Below are 16,188 nucleotides of genomic sequence, written 5' to 3' on the forward strand. Positions count from 1 at the left end.
GGGTTCAAGTTTTGGCAAATTAAAACCCAGTTTAATTAGCCACTTGGGAACTCTAGAATATACGTACATCTTAATATCTTTTAGATCTAAACACTTAAGAGAGAAAATGCAATGTCATACTGACTTGATCTCAAATAATACAAACCTGTTCATCCAGATTGAATTCCCAAAAGAAGGGCTGCTTGGTGAGTACATAAATGTATAGTATTATACAAATCTCTACTTATAGATCTACTTTGCATAAAGAATACCTATAAGGGAGAAGTGGAATTGAGAGACTGCTGTTTTCTATATGGTGAGACAATTTCAGTCCATTATGAGTGATAGTTTCCTCACACTCGTTTGTCACTTGCTGTTAGCCCAAATGAAAGCAGAAGACTAGGAAAGGACATGCTACATTGAAAACGTATAGTTACAGGTTCTCTGCCCCCCCCCCCATCTGCTCCTTTCTTCTCAAAATAAAGAAGATGAGATACTAAGTGACTCCATGCTCAAACAGTTAGGACTATTTTAAAATCAATTCAGTTCAGTATATTTTGACAAGTCTGTATCTATCCTGATTTCTCTTTATTTTTACATTGACTACATAGATCATATTTTCCCAGTACAAACTATAAAAAAATTTGATCATGTTCTGATCTTCTCATTATGATATTTTCACTTGGTAATTGAAATACTAATTCCACCACTGTAGCTCCTACAAAATAAGCCTACTCTCCTTTTTGGGAAAGTAAAGAGAGGGATTGGACATGATATTTGGAAAGTTTTCCAATAGCGCTGTTAAATATAAGCACACACATGCACATATAATTCATTTAAAATTACCTATATCATATAGATATGTGCAAATACTTACATGTGCACACACATTTATACAACTCCACACACACTTATAGGGATTTTAAGAGTTGATTTACCTAGTGATATACCAATATATATTTTCTTTATTTGTCATCGAATTTCCCTTCAACATTTTACACAGCTCTAGAAAGTATATGGCATTTTTCTATTCTTAGGAAATTAAAATATTTTCTGCTGGAGGTCAAGAAAAGTGCACAAATATATAAGGATTTTTAAAATAAATAAAATAAATAAATAATAAATAAAATAAACTTTGTAGGTAAAGGAGAACATATTTTGTTGATCATGTTAGTAAACAAATTTAGCTCTAGTGTATTCAGAATATGCTCCAAAACTATTCTCTCTCCTTCCAGAATCTGAAGGCACAGTCAGTGATGTAGCCCTTCTGTGTTCATGCCCCACTCATAGGCAGATTTATTAATGTTTATATTATTATTATTCACTCTACATATTTTAAAAGGAAATCAATTTCACATATTAGAATTATCCCATAATAGACTTATAACTAAGCATACCACTCATAATAGAAAAGCATTTAAGGCACTAGCAGAAGAGATCGGGTGCAGAGCTCTGAATAAGCCTGCTGTGTTTTGTTTTTCTGTTTTCACTCTGAAGAATTAGCATGCCTGAGAAATTTATCAACATGACCATCATAATGGAATTCTTGTTCATGGGATTCCCTGATGACTGGATGCTACAGAGACTGTATGCCACACTCTTTCTCCTCATTTAACTGGCAGCAGTGATGGGGAACCTCCTCATTATCATCATCACCACCACTGACCAGCATCTCCAAGTGCCTATGTATTTCTTTCTTAAGAATTTGTCCTTCATTGACATCTGCTGTATCTCTGTCACTCTTCCTAAGCCCATCATGAACTCTTTGAACAACAGTCATTCCATCTCCTTCCTAGGATGTGCCATGCAAGTTTTTCTTTTTGTATTATCCTTTGGCACAGAGTATGCTCTCCTTATAGTGATGTCCTATGACCGCTATGCTGCCATCTGCCATCCTCCGCACTATGAGGGCATTATGCACAGAGGAGCCTGTGTGCAGATGGCAACAGCATCATGGCTCAGTGGATGTGTTTATGGTGCCATTCATGTAGCAGGTACATTCTCTATCAGTTTCTGTGGGTCCAACATAGTCCATCAATTCTTCTGTAATACTCCATCACTGCTTATGCTTTCCTGTTATGGAGAGCACATTTTAGAAGATACATTTATTATTCTTAGCTGTTGTTTGGTTTTTGTGTGTTTCTTTAATGGTTGTTTCATATGTTCACATTTTTACCACTGTTCTAAGAATCCCATCTGTAAAGATAAGACAAAAACCTCTTTCAACCTGTCTGTCCCACCTCACTCTGGTGATACTGTTCCTGTTTTCTGGGAGTATTACATATTTTGCAAAAAATATCAAATCTTCTTACCTGAAATTGTTGATATCTGTGCTTTACACGGTGTTATCCCCCACCCTGAATCCTCTCATCTACAGTCTGAGAAACAAGGACATGCAGACAGCATTAGGAAAAGTGATAGTGATAAAACTTGCAAAGTATTTCTTGATTTTAATATTGTTTTAATTAATATGAACAACTTTTAAAGATAGACATCTTTATTTTCCAATTTCTAATCAAGAGAATTTAACATTGTGCTGTGTTAAGAGTGTACCAGGTCAATATTTTATTAACTTATTTTCTGTGTAAAAATGAGAGTTTGTAAATGCTTGACTCAATATTTCTCTTTCCAGTATCAATTTCATATTATCATGTTCTATTTGGGAGCAAATTCTGGATGTTTTACACTCACAGTGAGTGTTTCCAAATACATTGCAATCTACCAAAATTTTAGGGTTGTCATGAAAATAGCATTTTAAAATTTTTATTTCTGGAAGTGACTTTATTTTTAGGGCATCTGTAGTTAAAATGGGAAGGCGTAAAAATTCATAACTTGTCTTTAAGAATTCTGTTGATCCAAGCTAATTAAATATTTACTTGTGGAGTTCAGTGCAGAAACATTATAGGATTTGTCAAATTGTGGTGATTTTTGGTCACTTAAGAGTTAAGAATGTATAAAAGTCATGATGATAATATTCTTATTATTATCCAGATCAGTATAGAAAATCATCAGGAATGGTTTGTTTTGTTATATGGAATCACAGTCTATGACAGTCCTGAAATAATTCTGAACATGTCTCATCTCCACATATTTATGACTCTAATTCACCTTTTCTGAATACAATATTCTACCACAAATTTCTGTGCCTTCCTTTTCCTTTCTTTCCATTTCCCCCCTTTTATTCTGTAATTCCTTCCTTCATCCCTACTTTCTATCCTGGACTTTATGGTTTCCCTTTCCTCTTTCTCTTGTTTATTCTCCTCTTCATCTTCTGTCTTTTTTTAATCTTCAACAATTTAAGAATAGATTCTTCAGGTCTCCACTTATTTATAAGCTCATTTCACTGTTACTTGTTATTCTATTTATATTCCAATTCAAATTATCCTAGGACCTACAGAAAACTCATATTACATCTATCTTCTTTTGGTTACCTTGGAGTATTCAATTAATTTATTATTACATGCAATTTTGTTTATATTGATGATGACTTTTAAAATCATACTTGAAAATACAACCTCCAGGCCAATAAATGTGATTTGTTAAATTGACTGTTATAGTAAAATGTTTAATCCCTAGAAAATAACATCAATTACCACTACTATCAGCAGAATATCAGAGTATCGTTCTCACTGTGTTTTAACCAGCTTTAATAAGTTTTTTTGAAATTATTTTTCTGCTCATATGGGAAAATTAGTGATATAACTTAATTTTTCAATTTTTATATTCCATGTGTAAGATTTAATTTGTAAATTTCAGTCCAATTTCTTTGTCCATTTTTCTCTTCGGATGAGATATTTATCTAGTAACATGTAAAATTCTCATTCGATTTTGTGAGATACTATTCCTTTGTAGTTTGTCAATTTTTGTACCTGATGCACACTAATACCTAAAAGGTTACACCTATTTCAAATATCCAAGAAGATCAATCCAAAGCTTCTACTTCATATAAATTAAATATCTGCCTCCAGGTAGATTTTACTCTAACACTGTGTTTTGATTCTATAAGAATATGGTTTATTTATACCAATCACACATTAGTCAAAATTTAGAAATAGCCCCAAAAGAAGATTTTCTGTTTACATGTTTGGCTAGCAGTTTAGTAATTATTTTAGGATATATAGAATAGAGTAATTACCATCTTTCCTCTATTGTTTTGTATTTTATTTTAATTATTTGAAAAGTACATGACCATGAGGGTAAATAACTGAATATAATTTCCATTTCATTGTGAACCTAACTACTTTTAAGCACCTAGGGCTATAGGCGGTGTTACTGGAATTATTAGTTGTCTATAAATTTTTCTCTTTACTTCAGTTTTCTGGTCTCCTTCATCAATTTGTTAATTATTATTTTTTGACTGGGTACAGTGTACTTTATTGATGGTACATGATAAGGTAGGGCCCTCTGAGCCCCTCCTCTCATTCAGGAGTCTGGTATGGAAGCTGTAGAGGATGGGTCATTCTCAGCTATGAGGGATCAAGTTGGACTAGGACTCCCCAGCAGTGACTACTTCTTTCCTCCTCTCATGCTGTTACTGGGGCTGGTGGTCCAGGGGCTCTTACTTTTTTGGAGGTCATGTGGACCATAAGGTCCACCACCCTCTTGCTGTAGCCTAAATCATTGCTGTACCAGGAACTGAGCTTGACAAGGTGTTTGCTGAGGGCAAAGTCAGCCTCAGCATGAAAACTGGAAGATTGTGTGTCACTGTTAAAGTCTCAGGAGACAACCTGGTCCTCAGTGTAGCCCAGGATGCCATTCAGGGAGCCATATGATGCCTGCTTCACCACCTTCTTGATGTCATCATATTTGTTCACTTTCTCCAAACCAAAGGTCAGATACTCATGGCAGCAGGGTTGATATTGAAGATAGAAACGCATTCACCAGTTATTTTATTATTTAAGATTATATGTTAATCACCATATTGAACCACAGTTTATTCTCTAGAAAGGTTTTCAGAATTTTAATATTATTCATAATATTTGGAAATGGCCAACTTTCCCAGCAATGAACCATAGCAGGCAATTTTACCTCAGAGGCTGATAGCCAGATAGCTATCAGTCGGGTATCACAAAATCTTTAGAAGCAGCTGTTGAAACTCATACTCCTGTCGAAGAAAGAAGGTATGTTTCCAGCATTCAAATTTTGTGCAATAGACTATTTATATGAAACTTAGAAAGAAGTTTTGCAGAGACTATTGCTTTGTTTCCCTTTATGTTTATATCAAGATGGAAATTTTCATTCAGGAGTTACTGATGATAAATTTTGGAAGCCATGGACCAGAGTCTCAGTTGTTTCAGTTTGGAGAATGACAGATATCTCAGCCTGGATCAATGGAGAGCAAGCCTGTTTGTGCAGGATTTCCTTGAAAAGAAAACAATTACTAGACTATGAAACAATTACTAGATTAACAATTACTAGATTAACTATGAATTTGCAGACATTCATAGTTCAAACTAAAATTCCAAAAACTGAATTAGAGGAAGCCAACTTATACAACCATACGGACAATAGTGAAGACTTTACACATATCTGCTGTTTAGAAAAGTGTCCAGCAATTCAAGCACAGAACAAATATTTGTCTATTGATGATGAAGAAATAATTTTTGTAAATAATTTTATGGTCTATAGAAGTCAACTACTACTTTGGATACTCTCTTGAGTAGACTAAAACTATATTTGGTAAAGGATCCCCTTTTAGATTTCAAAGGACAGATCTTCACAGAAGCTAATTTTTTCAGGTACTAAATTGTCTAATACTATAAATAGTTTCAAAAGGAAAAAATAATCTTGTATCCTCAAAAGTTTAGATGTTATCAATAGTAATAGTTTGCCATTGCTTTGCCTCAACAGCAATTTAATCATTATGCTTTTCAGTTGTCTAAAGTTCTGGACACATTTCCAAATCTTTGCCAATAAATACAGTAAAAATATTCCATAAATATGCTAATTGAAAATTATGTTAAATTTCAACACAGAAAAATGAGATGAAAGAAAGCCACTTCAGTTTTCTATTTTATTAAAAATTAAACCACTGAGTTGAGATAACGACAATTACTTGACACCATTATTTCTTTATTTTGTGATATTGAGTTTAAGCTGAACTTTGGTATCTTATAATAAAATATCAGGTAGTTTGGTATCAGACTATAACCCATTTTTTACTCACTACAAATAATCTAGATGCATAGGTTGCAGAGACAACAAAATAAAATGTAATAAAGATACATACCATTAGTAATTTTTAACTTTTTATACTAGAATTTTGATGACTATATTTTCAAAGCCAGAACTGGGGTATGTGGTGTAGTAAAGTCATTTTATTTTGTTTGCATTTCTGGGTGCACAAAGTAATATAAGAATGCAAAAAATAATGACTTTTTAAAATTAAAAAAAGAAGAAAAGACACTACCTAGCTTTGCTGTACAACATGGCAGAAGCTACTGACATCAATTTAAATTAATTAAAATTAAATACAATTAATAATTCAATTTTTCAATCAGACTAGCTATATTTCAAGTGCTCAATAATGAAAGTTGCCTAATAGCTATCATATTGGATAGTGCATGTAGGACATTTCTAACCTTGAAAGTTTTAATGGATAACTGTTTTTTGCTTTCTTTTATTTCTTTGTCTACTTTCCTGATCTTCTTAGTAATATTGAAAACCTCAGAGCAGTCTTCAGGGATTTAAGTACATTACTCCAATAAAACAACCCATATTTTCCCTTCAGAGTCCTCTTTGTTTTATCTAAACTTGATTCTGAATGACTTGAACAATTCCATAAATCTCTGGCAAGAGTTCCAAGGAGAATCCATACATCTCAAATGTTCATTAATCAGTAGTATTGAAATGAATGTGCAAATATGGCAAAATCATCCCCTTCCAGAGTAGAGGAAGAAAGTCAATGGAATTTCCACTTAAATAGAATTTGTAGGCTTACAATCAATTTTTCATTTTGCCTTGCTCTCATTTGTCTACAATTTACAGAGTTAAATTCATTTTAAGTCTAGAATTAGATAGTGAGGAAAGATGTGATATAAACATTGAAGCACAACATATTCCCCTTAGTTTTGATGATTCTACTATTACATTTTTGTTCTTCCAGACCTGAGGCTTGATAGTTGCTCCCTGAAGTTGATATTTCTTCAACTCTACATTATCATCTTGCTTCTGAAATGATTAGCCTGTTTTATATTTTCCTAAGTAATCCCTGTTTTATTCTGGGCTCTGAATTACATAGTACTCTTGTACTGAAACTTTAAATCCCTAAGTTTGGCATTCCCTTTCTGTCAGGCAGAAGCAGCTACAACAACTCACCATCTGATTACTCATCAACTTATCAGTCAACTGAGGCAGCCATAACTTCATCTCTTGGGCACTCTATGCAAGCAGGTCATTAAAAATCAACAATGAATCATTAGCTTCCATTTTCTCTTTAGCAAGAACTTAACATTGTATTTTGGGCCAAAGAAACAATTGAATCAGTCCTAGAGTCCTACATTTGAAGAACCATATTCATGGAACGCACATGATATCAAGTACAATGTAGGAAAATATTGATAAATTGGACTATACTAAAATTAAAATCTTGTAACCATCAAAAGACCACAATACAATAGCCAAAAGATAAGCCATATGGTAGGTGACAGTTTTTGATATATATATATATATATATTTGACAAAGAACTCTTATTCAGAATATTCAAATAAATCCCACCAATAAAAAGTGAATATTGTATAAAGAGATGCATAGATTTTGAAACAAATATAATATAAAAAAATGAGGTTATATTGAGATTTATACATACATACATATATATATATATAAATATTTGGAGATATTTCTATGTGGAAACCTGAATATTATATTTTTATTTTCTTATTTTACTTTAATAGGCTTTCTGTATGTGCATTTTTTCTTTATTACTATCATTTTAAGTTTTTTACTTTTTAAAGATACATAGATCACACAAAATGTTATATTAAAAATATGAGGCTCCCATATACCTTACTCCCCACCCCCCCCTACTCCTTCCACATCCTTTTTCATCAGTGTAGCAAATTCATTGCATCTGATGAATACATTTTAGAGCACTGCTACACCATATGGATTTTAGTTTACACTGTAGTTTACACTTCCCACCAGTCCATTCAGAGAATTATGTCAGGATACATAATGTCTTGCATCTGTCCCTGCAATATCATTCTGTACAACCCAAGTCTCAAAAATACCCCCATGTCACACTCTCTTTCACTCTTCCTGCCCTCAGCAACTCCATGTCTACTGTCACAACCTCAATGACACAAATTCTTCCATTGCTAGAGTCAAAATAGTTCTATAGTGGAATATCAGTAAATCCACTCTAATCCATATTTATTCCTCTATTCTGTGGACCCTGGGATGGCAATGTCCACTCCACCACTAAATCAAGAAGGAGCTTAGATCACACATGGCTGATGGATGTGATTCTCCTGCTTCCAGTTGTAGACTCTCTCAGTTCCCTGATGTGGTGGTCGACCTTCCTCACCACCCTGTTAGCTGACCTGGGTAAGTGCAATGAACTGGAGAGTAGTTGTTACAATTCTGCTGAGGCTCAGGGCCCAGCTGGCAAATGGACAATCCAGAGATTCAAGTGTCCTGAAGATACATGAACCCAGTGCCAACCACAGGTTCAGTAAAAGTGACAGAAGAGGCATGTATAGAGAGTCCACATCTGAGGCCAACTCTACCACACTCAAGAGCATAAATTCCAAAGAAGGAGAAGTTTTTTAAAAATTTTAAATACACTTAGATTACATAAATGTTACAAAAACAAGTAGGGTTTTCCCATATGCCCCACTCCCTACCCCTCCTACACTTTCCCATATTAACAGCATCCTTCATTAGTATAGTACATCTGTTGAAACTGATGAATACATATTGGAGCATTGCCACTATTTTGGGATTATAGTTTATATTATAATTTCAACTCTCTCCCACAAAATTTTGTAAGTTATGACAAGATATACAATGGCCTGTATCTGTCATTGCAACCTCATTCAGAACAATTCCAAATTCCCAAAAAACACTCCTATATTACACCTATTTTTCCCTCTCCCTCCCCTCAGAACCTCTAGTGGCCCCTGTCTCTATGTCAATGATAAAAGTTCTTCCATGGCTAGAATAAGTGTAAGTCTATAGTAGAATAACAATAAGTCTATTTTAGTCCATTGCTCATTTCCCACTCCTGACGATTATCAGATGGTGATGACCTCTAATTGAGATGGGGCTTAGATCCCATGGGACAAATGGATACTATCATGCTTGCATTATTACACTTTCTCTGTTCCTTGGGATGTTTGTTGTCTGTTATCATTTCCTCATTAGTTGTCTGGAGGAGCCCAATGAATTGGATAGTAGGAGTTGCAGCTCTATTGAGATTCAGGGGCCAAGTGGCACATGGAATGTCCAAAGACAAGTCTCTTGGACATAAACCTATCAACTCTAGTACTAAATATAAGTTCAAATAGAAGGGGCAGAAGAGCCATGTGTAGGGAAACCACAACTGAATCCAACTTTGTCACACTTGGGAGTAAAAACTCCAAAATAGGGCCCACTGTCAAGGCACAAAGCTCCTGAATGTTGGCTTTGACTATAGTGTCTAGATGTCTCCAGAGACCTCAGGAGCCCTGCTATTTGAGGCAGTATTTACTGGGGCAGTCAATGAGATCCTGCTGAGACAAGCAGAAGTGTAACCTCTGGAATGACCTCAGACTCATTTTGAAGTCTCTTAGCCATATAAACTCATTTGTCTTTACTCTTTCCCCCTTTTGATCAAGGCCCTTTTCAAGTTGCAGTGCTAGTTGTTTCTTAGTAGTAATCCCTTGGTGCCAAGGAGGTTCATCCCCGGGACTCATCTCTCACACACCAGGGGAAGGTAATGCATTTATATGTTGAGTTTGGCTTAGAGAGTGGCCACATTTGAGCAACAAGAAATCTCTCAGAAGGTAACTTTTAGGCAACCTACAATACTAGGCCAAGTTTCAGTTTCAAAAGAAAAGGTTCATAAGTACAGTCATCAATATCAAGGGCCTGTCAGTGCTACATTCTCCTTCACCAGTCACTGCCCCTGTATTCAGGGGATTCTTGCTATCCCATCAGAGAGTGTGGCAAAACTCCTCTGGATGGAAATTTTTGTGTTCTTTTGGTTATTTTGTGTATCTCCACCCCCATGACAATGACCCATGTACACTTGAACACATTCATATGCCTGATAGGTATGCCTCAGGTAAGCCTCCTCCCTATATGGTATTTTTAAAAGTGTGTATATTTTATATATGTTCTATTTTCTCCCTGATTAAGTCTTATATCATATAGTTATAGTTCATGATTTTTTTTTTGTTTTTTGGTACATTTTGGAAGGGAAGGGGCCTGATTTTAAAACACCACATCAGTTTCCTTTATGTGAGTTTTTGCCTGGAATGGCGTTTTCCATATTTTTCTCCCAACATACCCACTTCTTGCTTTAGTTGTATCTCTTAAAAACAGCATAAAACTAGCCTTGAAATTTATATTATATCTGAAAATGTAAGTCTAAGAAACATGTAGCTATCTTTCTTCCATTTTAACCATTATTTTAGTTTGTTCCATATTTAATGCTTGTTTTTAAACTTTTCTCATTTTTAAGATCTATATTTTCTCCTAATACAATAATTTTAACAAATTCATGTAACTTGGTCTTTATTCATAACACTAATCTATTGTTACTTGTTACTGTCAAGATTTTGATTTCTTGGCTAATTGACGTTTCTCCTCAAAAATAGTTTTTATTTGGTCTCAACTATTTTTAAAGACAGCTGTAAGTCTCATCAAGTTATCACTTATAATTCATCTATTTCTGGAAACACCATGTGATTCTTTTTCTTCCTCTTTAAGTATTTTCCCAAAATATTTGAGGTCTTGATCTTAGTGTGGCAATTCTTGAGAGAGTTTATATTTGAGAGTACATTTTGAGCCTTTAAATTTTTATAAATGACTGTTGAGATATAATTTGGACATCATAAAATTCATTCATTCAAAGTGCATAATTCAATGTATTTTGTTTTTTGGTTTGTTCACAGAGTTGCACAACCATCAACACAGTCTAAGTTTAGAATATTCAGAGAAATTTCTAACTGCTGGGAATTTGCAGGACTAAGCTCACCAATTACTTGCACATCTTATTAAGATGCAGATTTGCTTGTGTATTCTGGAGTGGGGACTCCAACTCTCCATTTTTAATAAGCTTCCTGGTGATGCTCATGATGACACTCACAGGCCATTCTGTGAGCAACAAGGATATCGTGACCAAGTAGAGTTGCTCTGTACCTGTTTAAATCCACGTTTTAGATGAGAGAAGCTCTGGTCTGAAAACATGCCCTAGTCTTTTGAGCCATTGCTAAGAATTTAAATGTAATGACCCAGTATTGTTTATTGCAATATGCTGGTGAAGGAGAAAGATTGTAAATTATGGAGTCTATCGTATGCCCTCTCCCACCTATTTGACTTTCCTCTTCTCCAAGCTACAGCCAACTGCACACACAGGCAATCCACAAACACAAATTTATCACACAGCCTTTACTCTGCCCAGGGGTTTTCATAGTTTTCATAGTTTTCACCATAGTTTCCAGATTAATAACGTCTTTCATTAGTGTCGTAATTTTGTTACAGCTGATGAACACATATTGAAGCATTGCTACCAAGTGTGAACTGTGGTTTACATTATAGTTTACACTGTACTCCACACAATTGTTGATAAAATATATAATGGCCTGTGTCCATCATTGCAATGCCAAGCAGGACAATTCAAACGTCCCAAAAATGTTCACATGTTACACCTATTCTTCCCTTTCTCTCTTCACAGAACCTCTGATGGCCAATGCCTTTATATCAGTGATACAAGTCCTTCCATTCTTGAATAATAATAAGCCTACTTTATTCCATAGTTGAATTCCCCCTATTTTGTTCCTTCCTCAATTTTGAGTGTTTGGGGATGGTTATGCCCACTCTGTTTCTGATTGAGAGGGGGTTTAAATATTTTTGATATTTCACTTTAAGATTTACTTTGGTGAAGGCTATGAGATATTTATGTACAAGTTGTTAAATTTAACACTGTCTATTTCATACACTTTTGACATTATAACTGATGTCATGCTTCTAAATTATACTTAATTTTTTTGAGGATGGATTTTCCATTTTCTTGAAAATATGCATTCAGGAGCTTGGAAATATCACATTTCATTTCTTAGCAAAACATTTTACAGGTTTATTTAAATATAATCATACAAACAAAACTCACCACCATATATACCACTGCACTTATATGTATTTCAAAGAACTGTTATGGGATTGAAATGAGAGAAGGTTCTGCACTAAAATTAAACATTAATGTGAAAACATACACAGAATGCAATTTAGTTTCTACTTTGAAGAGGAGTAACTGAAAACATTGTAACAAGTCTACAAATAAGAGGACAAACAAGTCTACATTAGAAAATAAAGAGAATCAATATATTTCTTCAAAAGAACAAAGGGAAAATGATGCTGACTATGGGAAATACCAGTTTTATTTTTCACATTTGTTTCTGGACTTTTGACATTCTATCATCTTTTTGTCCTGAGTCCTTAGAAAGGTTTTCAGCTGTGGGGCTTTTCTTAGGGGCTGTCGGTCACTAAGAGAAAGAATGAGTGCTACCATAAGAGGAAGGAAAATAAACTTCCCATGACACAGTCCCCCAGCTTCTGTACAGTGCTTTAATTGCACCACCACCTGGTCCATAATTAGTGACTTTTTAATTCATTATAAATACAAGAATCATCCTATTATTTATTATTTTAATTTTTAAAAAGCTTTTTTATTTTTTTATTTATTTCTCTTCCCTGTCCCCCCAGTTGTCTGTTCTCTGTGTCCATTTGCTGTGTGTTCTTTTTGTCCACTTCTGTTGTTGTCAGCAGCACAGGAATCTGTGTTTCTTTTTGTTGCATCATCTTGCTGTGTCGGCTCTCTGTGTGTGCGGTGCCATTCTTGGGCAGGCTGAACTTTGTTTCATGCTGGGCAGCTCTCATTACTGGGCACACTCCTTGTGCGCATCAGCATTGCACATGGGTCTGCTCCACATGGGTCAAGGAGGCCTGGGGTTTGAACCGCGGACCTCCCATGTGGTAGATGGATGCCCTAATTGCTGGGCCAAGTCCGCTTCCCTCATCCTATTATTTAAATTCATTTCTCGTAATATCACACATTTTATGTTTAACTCTAATATATTTTTAAGCCTACCCTTATATTAATATTTTTAAATTTGTCTTTTTATCTTTTCTAAACTGTTTGAACCCAACTCCTGAAGGACATGAGCTGGTGTGACTGCAAGACCAAACAATGTACCTGGCACAGTCAGACATAAACTTTATTGAGATGTATGAACAGAAGAGAGTCTCCAATTGTGGCCTTTGGAGAATGAAGATAACACTCTACAAAAGAAAATGAAAGGTGATATGAGGGTTTCAGAAGAAAAACATTCCATAGGGTATGAGAACAGAGTTTCTGCTAGGGTCCCATGAAAACACACATGAAGCCTGTTGATGTTATCCAGGAATGAAGTTTTACCACTCTGAGGAGATTCAGGTTATGGTACCATCTATACATTATCTCCCCTCTGGGGAGGGTTGCTAAACTTTAACTTATGTCAAGGTCATGCAGGTGGCAACATGCTGAGGATTTAGGAGGAATGCAGTCCTTGGATTCTCATATTCCACCCCCATGTAGTGACCTACATTGACCATAGGACAAGCATCACATCCACATTCCACAGCAATAGTATAAAAAACAACAGAAAAATAGAAGTCCTCCACCAAAAACTAGTAGACCTATAAAAACATGTCACCAGGACCAAGAAAGGAAAGTAAATCAATTAGATAAGGGGTCAGTAGCTAATTTATCAATGTGTTTCATGTTCTCTTACCTATGATTTAGAGTTTGTGAAATGTATTGTGAGTGACTGGGAAGATATATACATTAAACATTAATGAGGGCACAGGTCCCACCTCCAGTGAGAACATGTAATGTATCCTATTTTGTAAAACAACATTTTTAGTTGGGTAGTTTCTTAGCTTGATAAGTTAATGCTACTATGGAATCATTAAGAGCTTGAGCAGTGTGATTGGCTAAAGTCTATATGTTTTTCAGTGACAATTGCAAGACCACCTGGCACAAAAATGGTCAATGGGTAGAACCATCAGGATGCACACTTTTCTCTATATCTAGCTTGATCATTTTGCGATTACTTCAAGTATAGGGTAATGAGTCATATAGGGTGGCAGAGACTTAAGGCTCTCCCCACATGCATCAAGCAGTCCAATTATGGTCCAAATTCTGCCCCCATTTTGCCCACAATTCCATAGCCATCCTTTAGGGGGCTGGCAAGCCCCAGTTATTTAGTGGTAAGCCTACTATTGTAAAAGACTATCATTTTCTAGTTTGAGGGTAAAATTACACAACTCAGGGGGTAACCACCCCACATCATGGATTCTCTCCTATTGTTCCATGCAGACAGGGTGATGCAGTCTAGAGTGATAGATTCAGTGGTTAACCATCCTAAACAAACCACCATATGTAGCATATCCTAATAAAGGTCTGCACTTATTCACCTGTTCCCTTACAAGGTTTAACAATATACAAGCAACATTTCCATTAGTAGATAAAGTACCAGGTAGGGGAGTCCTATGAGGAGATTTCCAAAACCATACATTTTCCCCTTCTAAACTCTGAATTTTCTGTGGTGACATCAAAAACTATTTTAGGCATTAGGAGAGTCCATATAGACACACATAGGGTCCCAGCAGGAAAAAAACTGACACCTGATTACTAATAAAGATTTTTCTCTTTATTTTTTTTAAATGTTATATTAAAAAAATATGAGGTCCTCATATACCACCCACCCCCTTTGCCCCACTCCTCCCACATCAACAACCTCTTTCATTGATGTGGGACATTCATTGCATTTGGTGAATACATTTTGGAGCACTGCTGTACCACATGGATAATGGTTTGCATTGTAGTTTACACTCTCCCCCAGCTGTCACAGTGGGTCATGGCAGGATGTACAATGCTCAGCATCTGTCCCTGCAGTCCCACCCAGGACAAATCCAAGTCCTGAAAATGCCCCCACATCATATCTTATCTTCTCTCTCCCAACCATCAGCAGCTTCTGTGGCCACTTTCTCCACATCAATGCTACAATTTCTTCCATTAGTAATCACAATAATTCCATAGTAACCTGTGGATCCTGGGATGGTGATGTCCATTCCACCTCTATATCGAGAGGGGGCTTAGATTCCACATGAAGGATGGATGTAATTCTGCTTGCAGTTGTAGGTACTCTTGCCTCCCTAGTGTGGTGGTTGGCTTTCTCCTCCTCCCTGTTAGCTGGCTGATGTAAGTCCAATAAACCAGAGGGTAGGAGTTGCAAGTCTATTGAGGCTCAGGGCCTGGCTGTCACATGGACAGTTCAGAGATTTAGGTCTCCTGAGTATACACCAACCCCAGTGCCAACCACAGGTCCAGTAAAAGTGACAGAAGAGGCATGTGTAGAAAGGTCACATCTGAGTCTAACACTATCACACTCAGTAGCACAAACTCCAAAGTAGGGCCAACTGACAAGGCACTGAACTCCAGAGCCATCTGCCATGACCATAGATCCTATGGGTCTCTGTAGCCCTCAGGAGAATCATCACCTGGGCTTGTATCTACTTTGGCTCTCTCTGGGACCCTGCTGAGGCGCGTATAAGCCCAACCCCTCTGATGACCTCCCAACTCTTTTTTGGAGACTCATAGCCATATAAACTAATTTGTCCTTTCCATTTCCCCCTTTTATTCAAGGTCAAAAAGCAGTTTTTAACACCTGATATTACATGTAGGCTGAGATATTCTGCTGGTCTGAGTTGAACCTTTTATTCAAGGTCTCTTTCTAGTTACATCATCAGCTGGTGTTTGGTAGTAAACACCAGGGAGCCTCATCCCCAAAGTCATGTGCAATGCTGGGGGAAAGGTAATGCATTTACATGCTGAGCTTGACTTAGAGAGTGGCCACATTTGAGCAATATGGAGGCTCTCAGGAGGTAACTCTTAGGCACCCTGCAGCTCTAGGCATAGTTCATATTTCAGGTGCACAGGCTCATAAGCATAGTCATCAGTA

General features: G+C 36.1%; 1 pseudogene; it reads left to right on the forward strand.

Moving 5' to 3' along the window:
• The first annotated feature begins 1,504 nt into the window (after positions 1 to 1,504).
• LOC139437931 (olfactory receptor 14A16-like) lies at positions 1,505 to 2,444 on the forward strand (annotated as a pseudogene).
• Positions 2,445 to 16,188: the final 13,744 nt, after the last annotated feature.

This window comes from Dasypus novemcinctus, chromosome 31, assembly GCF_030445035.2.
Source record: "Dasypus novemcinctus isolate mDasNov1 chromosome 31, mDasNov1.1.hap2, whole genome shotgun sequence".
NCBI classification, from domain to species: domain Eukaryota; kingdom Metazoa; phylum Chordata; class Mammalia; order Cingulata; family Dasypodidae; genus Dasypus; species Dasypus novemcinctus.